Source organism: Chiloscyllium punctatum, chromosome 36 (genome assembly GCF_047496795.1).
Source record: "Chiloscyllium punctatum isolate Juve2018m chromosome 36, sChiPun1.3, whole genome shotgun sequence".
Classification (NCBI taxonomy): Eukaryota; Metazoa; Chordata; class Chondrichthyes; order Orectolobiformes; family Hemiscylliidae; genus Chiloscyllium; species Chiloscyllium punctatum.
In genome coordinates this window covers 63422811-63442805 of record NC_092774.1, presented here as the reverse complement: position 1 = coordinate 63442805, position 19995 = coordinate 63422811, and the positions used below count along the sequence as shown (strand labels likewise).

General features: G+C 44.7%; 1 long non-coding RNA gene across 1 annotated transcript in view; it reads left to right on the top strand.

Annotated features, from left to right (window-relative positions):
- Nucleotides 1-14585: 14585 nt before the first annotated feature.
- LOC140460585 (uncharacterized) overlaps nt 14586-19995 on the top strand; it is a 220555-nt gene continuing 215145 nt past the window's right edge. The window contains exon 1 of the long non-coding RNA XR_011954207.1: nt 14586-14718. This is a non-coding gene — a long non-coding RNA (uncharacterized lncRNA). The remainder of the gene's footprint in view (nt 14719-19995) is intronic.

The window sequence follows — 19995 nt, the reverse complement described above, 5'->3', positions numbered from 1 at the left end:
CAAAAGTTTGGGAGACTGACAGCACAAATCTCACCTTCCTCAGGACTGGTGTCAGTGTCTCATGGATTGGAACCCACTCCACCCACAGCAGACCTGAGGCAATTGTTTCTCAATAGATGCTTGGCTAATGCAGTAGAATCATATAATCCTGACAGGCCATTTGGCCCATAAAATTCAGACTGACCTCCCAAATAGTATCCCATCCAGACCCACCCGTTTTTCCTGCAGTTCCCCATGGTTAACGGATGCTCAGTTGCACATATGTGGACACTTTAGCACGGCTGATCCACCCTGAACTGCACCCAGAGTTAACTCATGCAGATAGAAGGGTGAGAACGTGTTAAAGTCCACACAGACAGCTGCTCAAGAGTGGGACCGATCCCAGGTCCCTGACATTGTGAGTCATTGGTACGAACCACTGAGCCACCGTGCTGCCCGGAGCTTTGATGTTCTGCTTTGTCCTAGTAGTTTCTAACTTCTCATGTGCCCTCAGCAGAGGGTCTCTCCTCCTGACATTGTTGGACCACACCCACTGCAACCTTCTCCAGCCCTGAGTACATCGGTTCCTAAATCCTGGCACCAAGCAGACACCAATGCCATCTGTGCTCCTGCTGACAACTGCAGAGAACGGAGACCATCCCTGTCACTGTTCTGTCCCTTACCACCACCTCCCTCTCCCCAATGTTGTTTTTACTCCCACTGCCCAACCAGTTAGCTCCTCCCACCTGCAGCCCTCTCTCAGATCCCCTTTACCTGGCAGACCTGCACTTACACCCTCCTGACCCTGTCCACTGATGCAAACAAAAGGCTCTCTCCAGACGGGAATGACAATCTCCCAGAATAAAGTGCCTGGTTAACTTTCCCACTTTACCCTCAACATGTCTGCAGCCTGGCTTCCAGCTCCATCTCTCTGAACGAATGTCCTCCAGGATGTGTTTGCCCTGGATCACAGCATCCAGAGCCTCCCACCTTCTGCAAATTGAAAGACAGGCCCCACCCTGCCCTCTCCAATGTGTGTTGTATAACTGATAGCCAAGTACGGAACCCATGAGGATGGCCTCAACAGGGACCTTGGTTTCATGTCACACTATAAGTGACCCCACTCATACTGGCTTGTAACCCATTACTCACACACGTTACCAAGCATGATCGAATGCAAACACATGCTCTTATGCACAAACACACACGCTCTCATGCATGCACACACATCAGTTTATGGGGTGAAATTGCAATTGCAGAATTTTATTTGCAGATACATTATATTTTGCTCAAAAAGCACACAATCTTCAGGCAGTCAATCCATGTGACATGTTATAAATCCTTACTTTGGAAACAGAACCAATCTGACTCAAGATTGGGTTGCAGACAGACTCTAACATGAGTGAATCAGAGGGTTTTCTTTCCCCAGAAAATGATTTCATCATTAGATTCTGAACTCCAGATTTCTGACTGAATTCCAATTCCGCCATCTGCTGTGGCGGGATTCAAACCCAGGAGTCCCGAGGAGTCCCCAGAACTGGGTTGATAGTCCAGTCGATAATGGCACTCGGCCCTTGTTCCTTCAATCACCCTGTGATGGCACATGAACTCACTGGTGCCTCCGCAGGTGGGAGGAGGGGGTGATGCCCTTCCCACACTGAGAGCAGGTGAGCATGCTGTGCCTGGTGTGGACCCCGAGTGCGTCTGCAGGCTGGAAGAATTGATGAATCCCTTCCTGTGCCTGGAGCAGGTGATTAGCCATTCCCTGTTGTGGACTCGCTGGTGAACTTCTAAAATCTCAAAACATATAATCAAGAAAGAACCCACTCTATTCACTACTGCAGACGTACGGCAAGGTTACACGTTAAAAACTCTGCACTGATCTGTTCCTGTGCTGTGAGCTCTCCTCCACATGTACATCCAAGATCAGCTGTGAATTTTGCTGTTTGTTAATTTTTCCAAGATGTCCAGAGATACATGATTTCAAACAGCAAAGGCAGTAACTATGCAGATTCACTGCTGTATCCGTTAGTAGTATACGTTTCTTTCTCTCTCTCTCTCTCTCTCCCTTACAGACCATGTGATTGCTGCCTTTGGATGTCTTTCTCCATTTTGAAAGTGCTATTGTGTTGATGTTTTTACTCTAAAGTTCCAAAACAATGCATCAGCATATAAAACATTAATTGCTGCTCCTGGAATTCAAGGAAATCGCCTCCAACACTGAAAATACCTCAAAAAAGGAGCAGCTCTGACAGCCACAAATTTTCCGGTCCTCCATCTTGGATTAGTTCTTGGTGAACCTTCCCATCTCCCAGGTTACAGTTATTCAAATAATTTGCTTTTCTATTTTTGCTAGAAAAGTGGATAACCTCACGTTTATCCACACTAACTGCATCTGACATACATTTGCCCACTCACTCAGACTGTCCAAATAACATTGTATCCTCCTCACAGCTCACCCTTCCACCCAGCTTCGTGTCATCTGCAATTTGTGATATATTCCAATTTGTTCCCTCATCTAAATCATTGGCACATACTGTGAATACCTGGGGTCCTAGTCCCAATCCCTGCAGTTATAAAACATCAATCTGATTGACCATACAAAATAGCAGATGTTAGCTTGACGTTCACAACTGACGAAGACCTGATAAGCAATTATGAACCACTGAATTACTAAATCACAGAAGCAGGCCATTCAGCCCATCGTGTCCATGCAGCGATCTCAATGAGCTTTCTGATGTTGTGCCATTTTCCTGACATTTCCTTGGAAACTGGTACATTGCTTGTCATCAAATAATTTTCCGATGCTCTTACCTGAATCTGCTTCAACAACTGCTCCATGCGATGTCTTCCAGATCTATTTACTCACTGTGTGAAATTTCTTTCTCACATCACATTTTCTTCCTTGTAATGGATTTGAAATCTGCATTCTTATTCTCAATGCTTTTAACATGGTGAACAGTTTTTCACTGTCTTTTCTGGGTATGATTTTTCTCATCATTTTCAAAACTTATTTTGAATCTGACTTCAGAGAGCAGCCCATGAGGCCAAGCCTCATCAACAACACAGAAACAACCGAGCATCTAAAGGCCCCTCAGTCATCACTGTGAGCCCCATAGCAACCATTGTTACCTGGGTGGCCATGCATTCCAAACCTGGTCTCTCAACATCACTAGGATTGTCCCACAGTTTGAGAAAGTGTGATTCTCGCTAGGACTATAAAAATGAAACTTTTTTTAAAGCGGTTGTTGCTGAGAAGTTTAATCCTTTCTGTCCAGTAGGAAGTCAATGATGTGTTTGAGTTTGAATGACTCAGTGAATCCCTTCCCACATGTGGAGCAAGTGGATCACCACTCCCTGTGTGTCTGTGGGGATTACATTCCAGGTCAAACTGGGAATTGGATCTCTTCCTACAGCCTGAACATACTTCTGGTAACACTCCAGGGGGACTGTGCTTGTGTGGCACAGGTCAGATCATTGGCTGGCTTAGTCCTGCTCCTCGGATGCTGCTGACCTGCTGTGCTTTTCCAGCACTACTCTAATCTAGATTCTGGTTTCCAGCATCTGCAGTCCTTGTTTTTACACAGTACATAAAGATGCCATTCACACTTTCATGTCTATAATAGTTCCTGAAACACCCACCTATTCTCCACCCCTATCCCCATCATCTTGCAACTGTCCAGCATCCTCGGTAGTGTAGTGGTTAGTATCCCCATCTGTGACTCAGGAGACTGGGGGTGCAATTCCCCGATGGGGAGGATTTGATATTTTTCTGGATGTCTTGTTACACAGAGGTAGTGACCCTAACCCTGGATCGGGTTCAAGTCCTGCCTGCTCCAGAGTTCAAAAGTTCACAAATATAGGAGCAGAATTAGGCCATTCAGCCCATCAAGTCTGCTTCGTCATTCGATCAAGACTGCTCATCACCCCCATTTTCCTGCCTTGTCCCTTGAAAGGTTCAGAAAAGACTTACACTGATCTTTCCAGAGTTGGAGTATTTGGGAGAGGCTTAATAGGCAGGGGCTGTTTTCCCTGGAGGTTCGGAGGGTGAGGGGTGACCTTATGGAGGTTTATAAAACAATGAGAGGCATGGATAGGATAAATAGACAAGGTCTTTTCAATGGGGTGGGGGAGTCCAGAACTAGTCGGAATAGATTTAGGATGAGAGGGGAAAGGTGTGAAAGGGACCTAAGGGGCAACGTTTTCATGTAGAGGGTGTGCTTGTATGGAATGAGCTGCCAGATGAAGTGGTGGAGGCTGGTACAATTACAGCATTTCACGGGCATCTGGATGGGTAAATGAATAGGAAGGGTTTAGAGGGATATGAGTCAAATGCTGGCAAATGGGACTAGATTAGGTTAGGATATCTTTTGACATGGTCAAGTTGGACTGAAGAGTCTGTTTCCGTGCTGCACATCTCTATGACTCTATAACAAATGTTCAACGAGCTGGTCTGCAATTTCCCACATATGGCCTCCCTCCCATTCTGAATACAGGTGTTACATTAGCATTTTTCCAATCCAATGGAACCATAAGATCATACGACACAGGGGCAGAAATTAGGCCATTCAGTCCATCGAGTCTGCTCCACCATTCAATCATGGCTGAGATGTTTCTCAACTCCATTCTCCAGCTTTCTTCCCGTACCCTTTGATCCCCTTGACAATCAGGAACATATATATATATATCAGTCTTAAATAAACGCAATGAATCTTTCCCATGTTAAGAGGTTTTTGGAATATTGTAACTAATGAGTTCACTATCTCTGCTGCCACTTCCTTCAGGAGCCAGGGTGTAGGCCATCAGCACCAGTGGACTTGTCTGTCCTCAATCCAAATAGTTTCCTGTGTACCTTTACCCTCTCAACGTTGATTGTTTAGGTTCTACCCTTTCTACAGCCTCTGACTTGCCAATTCTAATAGGAATAGTTCTGTTGTCTGCCAACATGAAAATTGAGATCATCTCTGCCACTTCAATGTTCCCCCATGAACTCACAGTTTTCATCTTCCAAGGTACCACACTTAGCTCAGCGACTCTGTTCCCATGAGCATACCAACAGAAGCTTTCACTGTCCTTTTTGATATTTAGTGTGAGGTCTCTTTTGTAAGTTAACTTACCTATTTTTGTTTATATTTTTTAATATCCCTCTATTTCTGTTTGAAACTTTCCTAATGTTTGACCCTTCCAGAGGTCCAGAGTAACATTTCACAACAGGCTGAAAAGTTAAAAAAAAACCACACTACGTTGAAACTTTTTGAAATCGCCCCTTTCTGGAGGCTGGGGGCCGGCAAAACGATCGCCCCGCCCCCATCGTCACCGATTGTTTGGTTGCCTCCCCAACCACGCCCCCTCAACCCAGGAGACGTCACATACCTGGGCCCCGCCCCTTGTGAGCTGGCGCATGTGCAGTGCAGGTCCTACAGAGGGACTGAGGCGGTGTTACTGAGTGTGGGAGCAGAATGGTGCCGGTGGCTGAAGGAATAAGAACCGCTGGAAAAGCTGAGCAGGTCCGGCAGCTCGTGCCGAGAGAAATCATTTCGGGTCCCGGTGATCCTCCTTCAGAACAGGACCAGGTTTCAGAAACATCCCGGGGAGGTCGCCAGGCCCGAGCGGCAAGACCTGGCTCCTGCCCCCGGGGAGAGGAGACAGTGAGACAGGGTAGGATTGGGAACCGCGGGAGGAGGGAGACTGGGGAGTTTATAAACTCCTAGGGGGAGGACTGAGGCCTCCAATAAAATCACCACAGGCCCAGTGTTTACTTCACCGACGAAGGCGCTCTCGGGTTGCCCGGGCAACCGGCCGCCATCTTTGTGAGGGTCAGGCGCATGTTGTCTTGGGACGGGGAGCGCGGGCGGCCATCTTGGTGAGGGCACCATCAACTGTCATTTCTGGGAGAGAATTCCAACCTCGTGGTAACCTCGGCCTTGGCCGAGCTTAATTCCCCAGACTGTCCAGCGATGTGCAGGTTAGGGGGGGTTCAGCCATGCTAAATTACTGATAATGCCCAAGGATGTTCTTGTTAGTGTATGTTGACCATGCTAATTTACCCCCAGTGTCCAGAGATGTGCAGGTTAGAGTGGATTGGCCGAGGTAAGTGTATCCATAGTGTTCGGGGTTCTGCAGGTTAGGGTGAAGGTCTGGACCCCCTCAATCGGCTCTCTCGATCCGAGATCGGTCAAAAGAATCACCAGGAGTACGGTCTATTTAAAGCAAGGTTATCAGGTTAATGACATAAGGCAGCCTAGCACAGATTTGTCCAGCAACACAGGTTAAAAGCTTCTGTGTTCCGTGGCAAAATTACACAATTACATTTTAAAATTGCGCATTATTTATTTTTGTGACAGCACAGCCTGAATTACAAGAAAAGACCAATAAAATGTAATAAGGTAACATGATTGACAGCAGGTTAGTCCTATGATATTTCCTGGGAAACATTGTTTTACACGCAAAATCGTCCCGTGCTTGTTAGTTCAAGATTAGTTCGAATACCAAATTACTTATGATTCATATTATGCAAACTCCATTGTTCTCTTTTATTTCTAAATCCAACCAACTCAGCAAAGCAGCAATTCAAGTTCAATGTCGAATCATAACCTGAAGCCATTTTGTTATATTTATTTTAAAATATTATTTAAAATTGAAATGCCATTTTGTGGTTAATAAAAACCTACATACACCTGTTGCTCCTCACAACAACCTAAATTCAAATTTTAAATCCTGGTCTCAATAAAGCAGCAGTTGTCTCATTACCCAAAATGGCGAGACCACAAACGATATAAGTACGGTTTTGATGGCTAGTAACTCCTGAAAATCCTCCTACACAAAAAAGTCACTGAGTGCTGCATATCCCAAAGAGTGATATTACTGTTTTGTAGAGCTTTTGGATTCTTCCACTCTATGCAAAACTCAGGGGAGCCTATATTCCTACAGTTACAGCACGAGGAGTACTTACTTTATTCAAAATAATAACCAGGTTTAGTGTAGGTAAGGGAGGGACCTTGCCAATAAGAGGCATGCCTGCCTTTGTGACTTCCTTGAGGCTGTTCAATAGATAGGTCTTTTGGTAAGAGATGCGGTTATTGTCTCAGAACAGTTCCACCCATCCCATAATTGGGAAGACATTGGTGCCAGTAGGGGTCAAAGAGTCTTTTGCTGAAGTCAGCACATAACAGACCACTTCATCCCTGCCAAATATTCTATTGTGACTTTGAAGAAACAAATTGTGACTGAAAGATAACATTTCCCTATCTTCTCTTTTGTGGTGTGACCTATTTGGATGGGGCAAGGCTTACCAGGGTAGCTCATAGCACAACTGGTATCAAACTGGCACACAACACCTTTCCAGGGTAAAGACCATTTAGACTTGTTCTGTAAATGAACTGTTCAATCTCTGACCACTGCAATAGTCATTCTTGGTAATGTTCAGTCCCTCAGCAGACGAGGACATGTTCCTGGCATAGTTGGTGCACAGTCTCTGGTTGCTCAGGATCGCACAGGTAAACTGTCCCTTCTTGTGCACCAATGCTGGCAATGGCAAGTCCACACAGCAGGGCAAGTTCGATCTTTATCATTCCCCCTCCCACCCCGGCTTGCAAGGGGCTCGTCTGATGAGCTTGCAATGATGGAGATGAACCCAGGGGGAGATGAGAATTTAAAATTTGAATTTAGGCTGTTGTTAGGAGCAACAGGTGTATGTAGGTTTTTATGAACCACAAAATGGCTTTTCAATTTAAAATTGCTTCAGGTTATGATTTGATACTGTGAACTTGAATTGCTGCTTTGCTGAGTTGGTTAGCTTTGGAGAAAAGAAAACAATGGAGTTTAATAATATGAATCATATGAATTTGGTGTTCGAACTAACCTTGAACTAGCAAACACGGGATGATTTTGAGAGTAAAACAATCTGTTTCCGAGGAAATGTTGGACTAACCTGCTGTCAAACATGTCACCTTATTACATTTGATTGGTCTTTTAAGGCTGTGCTGTCTCTTAAATTACACATCGTTTACATGTTTTTTTTCGAAAGTAATTCTGCAATTTCCCCTCGAGTTCAGAAGCTTTAACTTCTGTGTTGCTGGACAGAATTGGTTCAGACTGCCTTGCTTTATTAAACTGATAACTTTGCTTTGTGCAGTCCGCATTCCGTTCGTTTTTTGACCAATCTCGAGACGGAGGGGTCCCACCTGGGATCCATATCTTCAAGGGTGGATTGGCCATGCTAAATTCCCTCCATAGTGTCCAGGGATGTGTAAGTTCAGTGTATTACTCTGGGATAAACGTAGGGCAATAAGGGGAGGGGTATGAGTGGGTTACTCTTCAGAACGTTGGTTTGGACTTGTTGGGCCGAGTGGCCTGCTTCCACACTGTGAGGATTCTTTGAAGGGAAGGGATTTTTGCAAACTGCTCTCCTTCCATCTGCTGCAGAGTTCTGCTGTCGGCCTGTCCCCGCTCCCTGCCCCATTTTTGACATCACAACGCGGAAATGGCCGTATCACTTTCAATGTGAAACACCCTCCTCTGGGCAACTCCTCATCCTGGCAGGGAGAGAGGGAGTGGGTAATCTGATCACTTGTAGCAACTGGAGTGAATTCAAGGAGGGAATCTACTCTGCCAACTCAGGTATGTGTCTTAATTATCCGGGTGAGGAGGGACGGATGATTGCAATTGGGGAGAGGAAGATACTTTATTTTTATTTTTAAAATGCATCTGATTCCCACAAATAAATGCATCAGGTTCAAGTACAGCACGTGCAATGATCCACATTGCAGCTTCAAGCTGGCTGAAACAGTTTTACATCCTCTGTTCTTGCTCCGTGTTGGCTGCAGCACATTTGGTTTCCTTCCCTCACCTCTTCTTTCTCCCCCCCCCCCCCCCCCACCCCCGAAGTGTTGATGCTTCCAAACTGACCCTCAAAAGTTCAAGGACGTTGTGAAACCTGAAAGGGATCAGAAAAGATTTACAAGGATGCTGCCAGTTTGGAGGGTTTGAACTGAATTGGTTTGGGCTGTTTTCCCGAGTGTGGCAAAGGCCTTTGTATACATTTATAAAATCATGAAAGGCATGGATTGGGTAAATAGACAAGATATTGTCCCCTGGGTTTGGGGGTGTCCAGAACTAAAGTGTAATAGCTTTAGGGTGAAGTGGATGAGGAAAGATTTAAAAGAAACCTAAGGGCAACTTTTTAACTCAGAGGGTAGTGAGCGTAAAGAATGAGCTGCCAGAGGAAATGGTGGAGGCTGGTACAATTACAGTATGTGAATGGCATCTGGATGGTTTCTGAATAGGAAGGGTTCAGAGGGGTATGGGCCATGTGCTGGCATATGGGACTAGATTAATTTAGAATATCTAGTCAACATCAATGAATTAAGACCATAAGACACAGAAGTGGAAGTAAGTCCATTCAGCCCATTGAGTCCATTCTGTCATTTAATCATGGCTGATGGGCATTTCAGCTCCACTTACCCACACTCTCCCCGTAGCCCTTAATTCCTTAATTAAGAATTTATCAATCTCTGCCTTGAAGACATTTAATATCCTGGCCTCCACTGCGCTCCCTGGCAATGAATTCCACAGGCACACACTCTCTGGCTGAAGAAATGTCTCCTCATTTCTGTTCTAAATTGACCCCCTCTAATTATCAGGCTGTGTCCCTGGATCCTAGTCTCCTCTGCCTAATGGAAACAACTTCCCAGTATCCACCCTTTCTAAGCCAAGCATAATCTTGTAAGTTTCTATTAGATCTCTCCTCAACCTTCCGAACGCTAATGAATACAATCCCAGGAGCATCAGCCATTCATCGTATGTTAGGCGTACCATTCCAGGGATCGATCGTGTGAATCTCTGCTGGACACACTCTAGTGCCAGTATATTCTGCTGTTACTGCCGCTGAGTCACACCTTGATCCCTGTTTAGTGGGTGAAGTGGGAGGGGCAAGAGGATCCTTTATGTCGGACTTGCTGCTCTTGCACCCACTTTACTTCCAGTGCTGTCTGACGGCACCTTCCCTACGGAATTGATCTGCAGGAGCAGATAGAGAACATTTTTTACACTGGATGGAGCGTAATGTTTGTCCAACCCCTGCAGGTAGGTCTGAAATAGATACATTTGTCTCTGTCCCATTGAGGCTCCAGCACAGGGCTAGGCTGGTCGGCTGAATTGGCCTCTACCAGTGTTTTCGCTCTGCCTGAGCCTCCACCCACCCCTCTTCATCGCCCCTTCCCATCCCTCATCAGCAAACTGGTATCCCCCACTTATCGCACGTTTGCTTTATGCCACTTTGCTTTTACAAAAGACCCACATTAGTACCTGTTTTCGCTAATCAAAAGAAATCCAAAGAGGATTTTTGCTTTCATGAGAGGCAACGTCCTCGTGAACCTTCTCTGCACCCTCTCCCAGAGCATCCACGTCCTTCCGGTAGCATGCTGGCCAGAACTGCACGCACTGTTATGAATGTGGCCGGAATAAATAGCTGTGACATAACTCGCTAACTCTTACACTCTAGGCAAGCGTGCTGTATGCCTTCATGACCACGTGCCTGCCTGCTTTGCCACTTTCAGGGATCTATATGCCCAGATCCCTCTGTATGCCAGATCTCCTATGCGTTCTGTAATTTAATGTATGCTTCTTGTATTTCCTTCTCTTCCTTTCTCCCTCATCTGGATCCAGCTTCCCCTTAATTGTATTCCTCTCTTCATCTCTTTCCCCCCCGTTCCTCACCCCTCCACACATCAGTGTATCATAAGACCATAGGAGCTGAAATTAGGCCATTCAGCCCATTGTGACTGCTCTGCGATTCAGTCAGGGCTGATAAGTTTCTTAACCCCATTCTCCCAGTAACCCTTGATCCGTTTCATACTCAAGAACTATCTTTCACAGCTTAAATGTACTCAATGACCTGGCCTCCACAATCTTCGGTGGCAGTGAGTTCCATATATTCACCACTCTATTGAAGAAGTTTCTCTTTACCTCCATTCTAAAGGGTCTTCCCTTTGGTCTAAGGCTGTGCCCTCGGCTCCTAGCCTTTCCTACCAAAGGAAACATCTACCCAACATCCAATTCTGTCGGTCTCAATTAGATCCCCCGTCATCGTTCTAAATTCCATTAAATATAGACCCAGAGTCCTCAAACATTCCTTATTTGTTCAAATGTTCATTCCTGGGACCATTCTCGTGAACCTCCTCTGAACACACGTCTAGGCCAGTACATCCTTCCTGAGATTTGGGCCCAAAACTGCGCACAATACTCCAAATATGGCCTGACCAGAGTGTTACAAAACCTCAACTACATCCCTACTTTTACATTCAAGTCCTGTCAAATTAAATGTCATCATTACATTTGCCTTCCTAACTACTGTCTCAACCTGTAAGTTTACCTTGAGAGAATCCTGGACTAGAACACCCAAGTTTCTTTGCACCTTAGATTTCTGCATTTTCTTCAGTTCCAAGGGTGACTGTTGGTGTCGGGGCAGCACCAGAGATTTCCTGACATGCGGATTGTATTCGGGGGTACCAAGTAATCTGAGGAACTGGCAGTATTTCGGGAGAAATAGTTATTCCTGGAGGAGGTAGAGAGGAATGTGGTGTGATTCTGTAAACTTGAGGTCTCCAGAAGTGTGCAGAGGTGGTGTTAGAATTTCACACCACAAATTTGAAAGCGAGGAAACTCCACCAGAATTCAATTATCAGACATGACAGGCCAATGGTGTCTATCTGTGATGTTAGAATTCTATGATGCTTGGAACTGAAACATAACTTTCAACCCCATGTATTTCATCTCCTTTGTAATAGAGGCCTCTATTTGTATTTTTCAATTGGTTTTTGTACCTGTCTGCTACTTTTGATGATTTGTGTACTTGGTCTCCAAAGTCTTTTTTTCCCTTTTATAGTGCTTAGTTTCTAATAATTTAGCAGTTCTCCAATCAGTCTTTCTTGGGTGAAAAGTAAATGGTTCTGATGTTGTCGTATTGGGTGACATTAAACATTGTTTCCACTCATTCGTTTAACCCATGAATGCTGTTTAGCTTCTTCCTGCTCCTTTCTGCACAAGTTGATGCCCCTCTGCCCCTGGATAGTTGATAGTTGACCAAGAACTGGATAGGTGTCCCCTTGATCCAACCTCTCGAGCAATAAGCTATCAGTAACCAAGGACAAAGGTCTTGGACTCCAATTGTTAGTAGGAAACCTCCACTAGGGATAGATTCTTTGGACATGATCTTTGATTTTGGCACAGAGGCAGGAAACATCTCACCTGTTTCAGATAAATCAAATTACTGACTGTCAACTCCTTTGATACTGACACTGTCATGACACTGTCAACTCCTTTGATGCTGAGCAGCGTGAATTGATTATTTACTGGCCAAACAAGAATGGATTTCCCAAACTGCCACAGTGTTGGTGACAGTCATACACCCAAACCAGCTGCTAGTAGGGATCAGCCTTCTCTCTGAATCAGGAGGTCACAGGTTTAAATCACAGGATGTTGCTGGTAAGAGGTTCAGTGATGGAAATGCCATTCAGTGGAAAATACTAATAGCTCCCAGAAATTATGGCGAATGTTGGGGCTAGTATAAATGAAGAACTGAAGGATATTAATATGTATGAAACAAAAATGCATCAGAGAATTGAATAGGATTTAAAGTAGCTAAATTCCCTGGGCTTGGTGGTTAACGCTAGTTCACTGGAAAGTGGTAATTGGAAAGTGGCACATGTCATCCCACTGTTTTAGAAAGAAGGAAGACTGCACAGGGAATCTATAATAAAAGGTACAACAACAGGACATTTAAAAATTAATGATAGGACTGAGCAGAATCAACATGGGCTTATTGGAAATATATGCTGGTCAAACTCAGGTCATTATAGCTAGCAGAATATATGAATGTCCAAATTAGGAGCTGAAGTAAGCCATTTGGCTCATTAAGCTGCTCCACTCCAAGAAGATAATGGCTGATTACTTTGTGTTATACATTGCACATTCGCATCCATCCCCATAACCTTAGATTCTTCTTAAGCAAAGGAATTAATCTACTTCTGCCTTAGAAATACTCAATGGTCCTGCCTCCACTATCTTCTGTCGCAAAGTATTCCAAAGCTGCACAACCTTCCAAAACATTTCCCCCCTTCTTTGTCACAAATGATTGCATTTTTTGAAGAAGTAACAAAGAGGATTGATGAGGGCAGAGCAGTAGATGTGATCTATATGGACTTCAGTAAGGCGTTCGACAAGTTTCCCCATGGGAGACTGATTAGCAAGGTTAGATCTCACGGAATACAGGGAGAACTAGCCACTTGGATACAGAACTGGCTCAAAGATAGAAGACAGAGGGTGGTGGTGGAGGGTTGTGTTTCAGACTGGAGGCCTGTGACCAGTGGAGTGCCACAAAGATTGGTGCTGCACCCTCTACTTTTTGTCATCTAACGAAATGATTTTGATGCGAGCATAAGAGGTACAGTTAATAAGTTTGCAGATGACACCAAAATTGGAGGTGTAGTGGACAGCGAAGAGAGTTACCTCGGATTACAACAGGATGGGCTAATGGGCTGAGAAATGGCAGATGGAGTTTAATTCAGATAAATGCGAGGTGCTGCATTTTGGGAAAGCCAATCTTAGCAGGACTTATGCACTTAGTGTTGCTGAACAAAGAGACCTTTGAGTGCAGGTTCATAGCTCCTTGAAAGTGGAGTCGCAGGTAGATAGGAAAGTGACGAAGGCATTTGGTATGCTTTCCTTTATTGGTCAGAGTATTGAGTACATGAGTTGAGAGGACATGTTGCGGCTGTATTGGACATTGGTTAGCCCACTGTTGGAATATTGCGTGCAATTCTGGTCTCCTTCCTGTTGGAAAGATGTTGTGAAACTTGAAAGTGTTCAGAAACTATTTACAAGAATGTTGCCAGGGTTGGAGGATTTGAGCTGCTGGAGCATCGGAGGCTGAGGGGTGACCTTATAGAGGTTTACAAAATTATGAGGGCATGGATCGGATAAATAGGCAAAGTCTTTTCCCTGGTGTCGGAGAGTCAAGAACTAGCGGGCATAGGTTTAGGGTGAGAGGGGAAAGATATAAAAGAGACCTAAGGGGCAACCTTTTCACGCAGAGGTTGGTATGTGTATGGAATGGGTTGCCAGGGGAAGTGGTGGAGGCTGGTACAATTGCAACATTTAAGAGGCATTTGGATGGGTATATGAATAGGAAGGGTTTGGAGGGATATGGGCCGGGTACTGGCAGGTGGGACTAGATTGGGTTGGGATATCTGATCAGCATGGACGGGTTCGACCAAAGGGTCTGTTTCTATGTTGTACATCTCTATGACTCTATAAATGGGTGATCTAATTGTTCGTTCACAACAATCAGTGAACATCCTTCAACATCCATCTTTTGAAGACCATTCAGGCTCATAGAAACTTCAATCAAATCACCCCTTGCTATTCCAAACTCTGGTTGAAAGTCAGACCTGTCTGTCTCATGATTTTCCATTCGACAGTCTGTTCATTGTGGGTGTCAATCTAGTTTACCTTCTGGGAATTGCCTTTAATGCATTTTCATTCTTCCTTAGATGAGGATATCAAAACTGAGCACCGTGTTCAAGGTGTAGTCCCACCATTGCTCTGTAACTGAGGCATAATCGCCTTACATTTATGTCATTGGCCTTTCTAATCACTTGCTGTGCTTGCATTCTAACTTGTGACTTATTTGCAAGGCCCCCGGATCCCTCTGCATCTCAGGATTATGCAGTTGTTCTCCAAGTAGGTAACAAATTGCATTTTACCATATTGTACACCACTTGCAAGAGTTTTGCTTATTTATTTAACCAATCTATCAATCTGCATCCTTGATATGTCATCCCCACAATGTACATCTCCATCTATCTTTGTGTTGCCTGCAAATGTAACCACATACCTTTGATCCCCTCCTGTAAGTCATCTATATAAGTGTAGAAAGTTGAGCAGCCAGCAGAGATGCCTGTTGGAACCCCACCATACATTGTCATATACAACCAATTTGACAAAAGAACCATTTTTGCATATTCTGTTTTCTGCCAGTCAGTTGATGTTCTATAACTATACTTTACACCATGAGCTCCTCTGTGCAATATGCTTTTCGTGAAAACATGTCAAACACCTTTAGGATATTCAAGTTCAGTATATCCACAGGCTTCAATTTACATACTCTTTCAAAGAATTCCTTGAGGACAGCATGGTGGCACAGTGGCTCCCTCTCACTGCCAGAGACACCTATTTGATTTCAGGCTTGAGTCGACTATCTGTTTGGAGTTTGCATGTTCTGTCTATGTCTTTGTGAGTTTCCACTGGGGGCTCCACAGTCCAAAGATGTGTAGGTTGGGTGGATTAGCCATGCTGGATTGTGTAATGTCCTTGGATGTACAAGCTAGGTGAGTTAGCTATGCTAAATGCAGGGTTACGGGAGTTGAGTGGCGGTCTGGATCTGGGTGGGATGCACTTGAGGGTTGGTGCAGGACTTGATCGGCCAAATGGTCTCTTTCCACACTCTCGGAATTCTATGAATAAATTGGTGAAACAACATTTTGTTTTCATATTAGCATGCTGATTCTTTTCAATTATCACGAGCTCTTTGACATGGTGGTTATAATCTCCTTAATTGATTCAAAAACAAATGTTTAATTGCCATCGACTCAAGGGACCACATTTTCCATGATGTATCTTTCCCTTCGAGGACAGAAGTATTAAATATGTTACTCTCCAGTCTGAGGAAAACTTGCCTGAATCTAATAAATCTTGGAAAATTAACATTAATGCAAATATGAACTCATTAGCCACCTTTTAAAATTCTATGATGAAATCCACCTGTACCCAGAGATTTGCCAGCCCATAGCACCATCAGTTCACTCAATAGCATTTATCTAATGATTCTCATTTCACCAAACTCCTCTGTTTGTTCAACCTATGGGGTTAAAGGCAGGATTCTTGACCATGTGGTGGAACAGAGGGATCTTGGAGTCCAAGTCCATAGATCGCTCAAGGTTGCCACCCAGGTTGAGAAGGTTGTCACGAAGGTGTACGCTGTGTTGGCTTTCATTAGCAGGGAGTTTGAACTTAAGAGCTGCAAGGTTATGCTGCAGCTGTATGGTGTATTGTTTAGATCACACTTAGAATATTGTGTTCACTTTTAGTCACCTAATTTTAGGAAAGATGTGTAGGGAAGTTGCCAGAGGAAACATCACAGAAGCGCTTCACAGGAGGCTGCCTAGCACTGAGGATGTCACCTAGACAGGGGACGAAATATCTGCAACACAAATTCCCAGCTCGGCGAACACACCCACAACAGGAAGCTGAGAGAGGGTACAGAGGAGATTTACCTCGATGCTGCCTGGAATGGAGGGGATGTCTTAGGTTGGGAGAGCTAGGGCCTTTCTCATTGGAACGAAGAAGGATGAGAGGTGACTTTATAGAGGTGTACTATATGTTGAGAGGCATAGATAGAACGAATAGCGAGAGACTTTTTCCCTAGGTCAGAAATGACAGGGCATAATTTTAAGGTATTTGGAAGAAGGTTTAGGGGAGATGTCAGAGGTAGGTTTTTTACTCCGATGGTGAGTGCATGGAATGCACTTCCAGGGTTGGAATGAGAGTCAGATACATTTAAGCGACTGCTGAACAAGCACATGGACGGCAGTAAATTGAGGGGTGTGCAGGCTAGTCTCATCTTCAAGTTGGATAAAAGGCTGATACAACATTGAGGGCTGAAGGGTCTGAACTGTGCTGTATTGTTCTACGTTCTCGCTCCAGAACGATGCAGCAGCAGTATTGGAAGAACAATATTGCGTCAAACCCCTTGACCCTTCCAGAGATGGGCACTGTCGATGGAAACTCGGTTAAATTCTGCCAGCAATCAGGTGATAGCCGGGTGGGGGGAGGGTGGCAGCCGTGAGACTGAACTTGCTTACTCAAGGGTTTTTAGTTTTGGTTGTAACGTGCAATGAAGTGTGAATCATTGTTTCAGCAATTGGTTCTGTGTGTTTCTGAGTCAGTGGCCAAATTAAGGCGATTCACCCACAACCAGAGCAAGAGGCTGGGATTAATATTGACTCCACTGCATTCAGCATGACATCACGTCAATACTGTTAGAAAGGGAAAGCTGACACCAACTCCAACCCCACCAGAGATCTCAAACCGAAACACCCAAAGAGAAGCGCATCGCCCTATAATCTGTAAAATTAATGTGAACAGTAGTGTAACCTGCTCTAATGTTTAAAAATAAATCCCTGACACTTTAAAATCAACAAAAATCCATTTATTTATCCAAGAGTAATGGTGAACAGATGAAATAAACTATTAACAAACCAAATAAATCCCTTCTAACTACTCAGGTGGATAGAGTTTGTAAGAAGGCCTATGGAGTATTATCGTTCATTAGCAGAGGGATTGAATTCAAGAGTCGTGAGGTGATGTTGCAGCTGTACAGGACTTTGGTTAGGCCACATTTGGTGTACTGTGTGCAGTTCTGGTCGCCTCACTTTAGGAAAGATGTGGAAGCTTTGGAGAGGGTGCAGAGAAGATTTACCAGGATGTTGCCTGGAATGGAGAGTAGGTCGTACGAGGATAGGTTGAGAGTTCTCGGCCTTTTCTCGTTGGAACGGCGAAGGATGAGGGGTGACTTGATAGAGGTTTATAAGATGATCAGAGGAATAGATAGAGTAGACAGTCAGAAACTTTTTCCCCGGGTACAACAGAGTGTTACAAGGGGACATAAATTTAAGGTGAAGGGTGGAAGGTATAGGGGAGATGTCAGGGGTGGGTTCTTTACCCAGAGAGTGGTGGGGGCATGGAATGCGCTGCCCGTGGGAGTGGTAGAGTCAGATTCATTGGCGACCTTTAAGCGGCATTTGGATAGGTACATGGATGGGTGCTTAATCTAGGATAGAAGTTCGGCACAACATCGTGGGCCGAAGGGCCTGTTCTGTGCTGTATTGTTCTATGTTCTATGTTCTATGTACTGACTGTTCCGGAATAAAACAAGATTCACGTGATATGCTGATCCAATAAATATGATTCCCTCTTGTAACAAAAAATGGAATTTAGTCTCTCAGATTACAGCCAGGTTACGTGCCTCTTGGAATACTCTGTGCCACCTTCTGTTGTTTCTTCTGTCAGGAATGCCCTTCTCAGTTTTATTTAAATGATGCATTCTCTAATACAGAGATGACTGACATCCAATTTCCCCCTCTCAATAGAACTGAGGACTCTTGGCTCTCGCGAGGGGGAGTTAGAGATCTGGGCGTTCAGTCGATTGTACCCTGAAGGTGGCAACACAGGTCAATGGAGTGGTCACAAAGGTTTCATTCGGCGGTGTGTAAATAAATTGTTTTCCTGGAAGCCAAGTGATTTGACCAGCTACATCACTCCTGAGATACCTCTGCCTAAAACAACTAAAAGAAGTTAGGGTCTGGGCTACCTTCCCAGAATGTTTTGAGGGGATCTGGCCTGGTCCATAACACTGAACACCTGCAAATTGTGTCTCCAGGAAGGATGTAGTGAAACTTGAAAGGGTTCAGAAAAGATTTAAATGGATGGTTCTGAGGTTGGAGGGTTTGAGTTACAGGGAGAGATTGAATAAGTTGCCGGTATTTTTCCCTGGAACATCAGAGGCTGAGGAGTGACCTGGTAGATATTTATAAAATTATGAGGGGCACAGATAGGGTAAATAGTCAAAATCTTTTCCCCAGGATGGGAAATCCAAAACTAGAGGTTTAGGATGAGGGGGAAAATATTTAAAAGGGACCTGAGGGGAGACCTTTTCACAGAGAGAGTGGTGTATGTATGGAATGAGCTGCCAGAGGAAGTGGTGGCGTCTAGTACAATTTCAACATTTAAAAAGCATCTGGATTGGAACATGAATTGGAAGAGTTTAGAGTGATACGGACTAGTGCTGGCAAATGGGAGGAGATTAATTTGGGATATGCAGTCAGCATGGACGAGTTGGACTGAAGGGTCTGTTTCCCTGCTGTGCATCTCTTTTGACTCGAAGTCTCTAAAAGATACCACATTGCTTCAACCGAACTCTGAAACCCAACGTTACTGACAGATTCTTTGTGTGTGAACCCGGGAGGCCTGGTCGTAGAGATGTACAGCACTGAAACAGACCCTTCGGTACAACTCGTCCATACTGACCAGACATCCAACATTTAATCTACTCCCATTTGTCAGCATTTAGCTCATATACCCATCCAGATGCTTTTTAAATGTTGTCCTTGTCCCAGCCTCCACCACTTCCCCTGGAAGCTTATTCTGCACATGCACCACCCTCTGTGTGAAAACTTGTCCCTTGAGGTCCATGCTAAGTTGCCAGGAGTGTTAGGGTGGGTTACTCTTCGGAGGGTCAGTGAGGACTTGTTGGGCCGAAGGGCCTGTTTAGGGAATCTAATCAAAAGGCACCTGGATGGGTGTATGAACAGGAAGAGTTTAGAGGGATACAGGCCAAGTGCTGGCAAATGGGACTAGATTAATTGAGGATATCTGGTCAGCATGAATGAGTTGGACCAAAGTGTCGGTTTCCAGCGCTTGGCCTATATCTCTCTCAACCATTCCTATTCATGTCCCCATCCAGATGCTATTTAAAGGCTGTCATTGTACCAGCCTCCACCACTTCTTCTGGCAGCTCATTCCATCCATGCGTCACCCCCTGCATGAAAAGGGTGCCCTTTCGGTCCCATTTAAATCTTTCCCCTCTCACCATAAACCCTCTGGCTCTAGACTGCCCAACCTCCAGGGAAATGACCTTGTTATTTACCCTATCCATACTCCTCATGATTTTATAAACCCCTATAAGGTCACCCCTCAACCTCTGACACTCCAGGGAAAACAGCCCCAGTCTATTCAACCTCTCCCTGTAGCCCAAACTCTCGGCAACATCCTGGTAAATCATTTCTGGTAGAGAAGTCAATGATTTGGGTTAATACCTGAAACACTGACTTCACTGCTGGTGCTGCCTGGCTTGCTGTGTACTCCCAGCCTCCTGTTTGCCTACTTTGGATTCTAGCATCT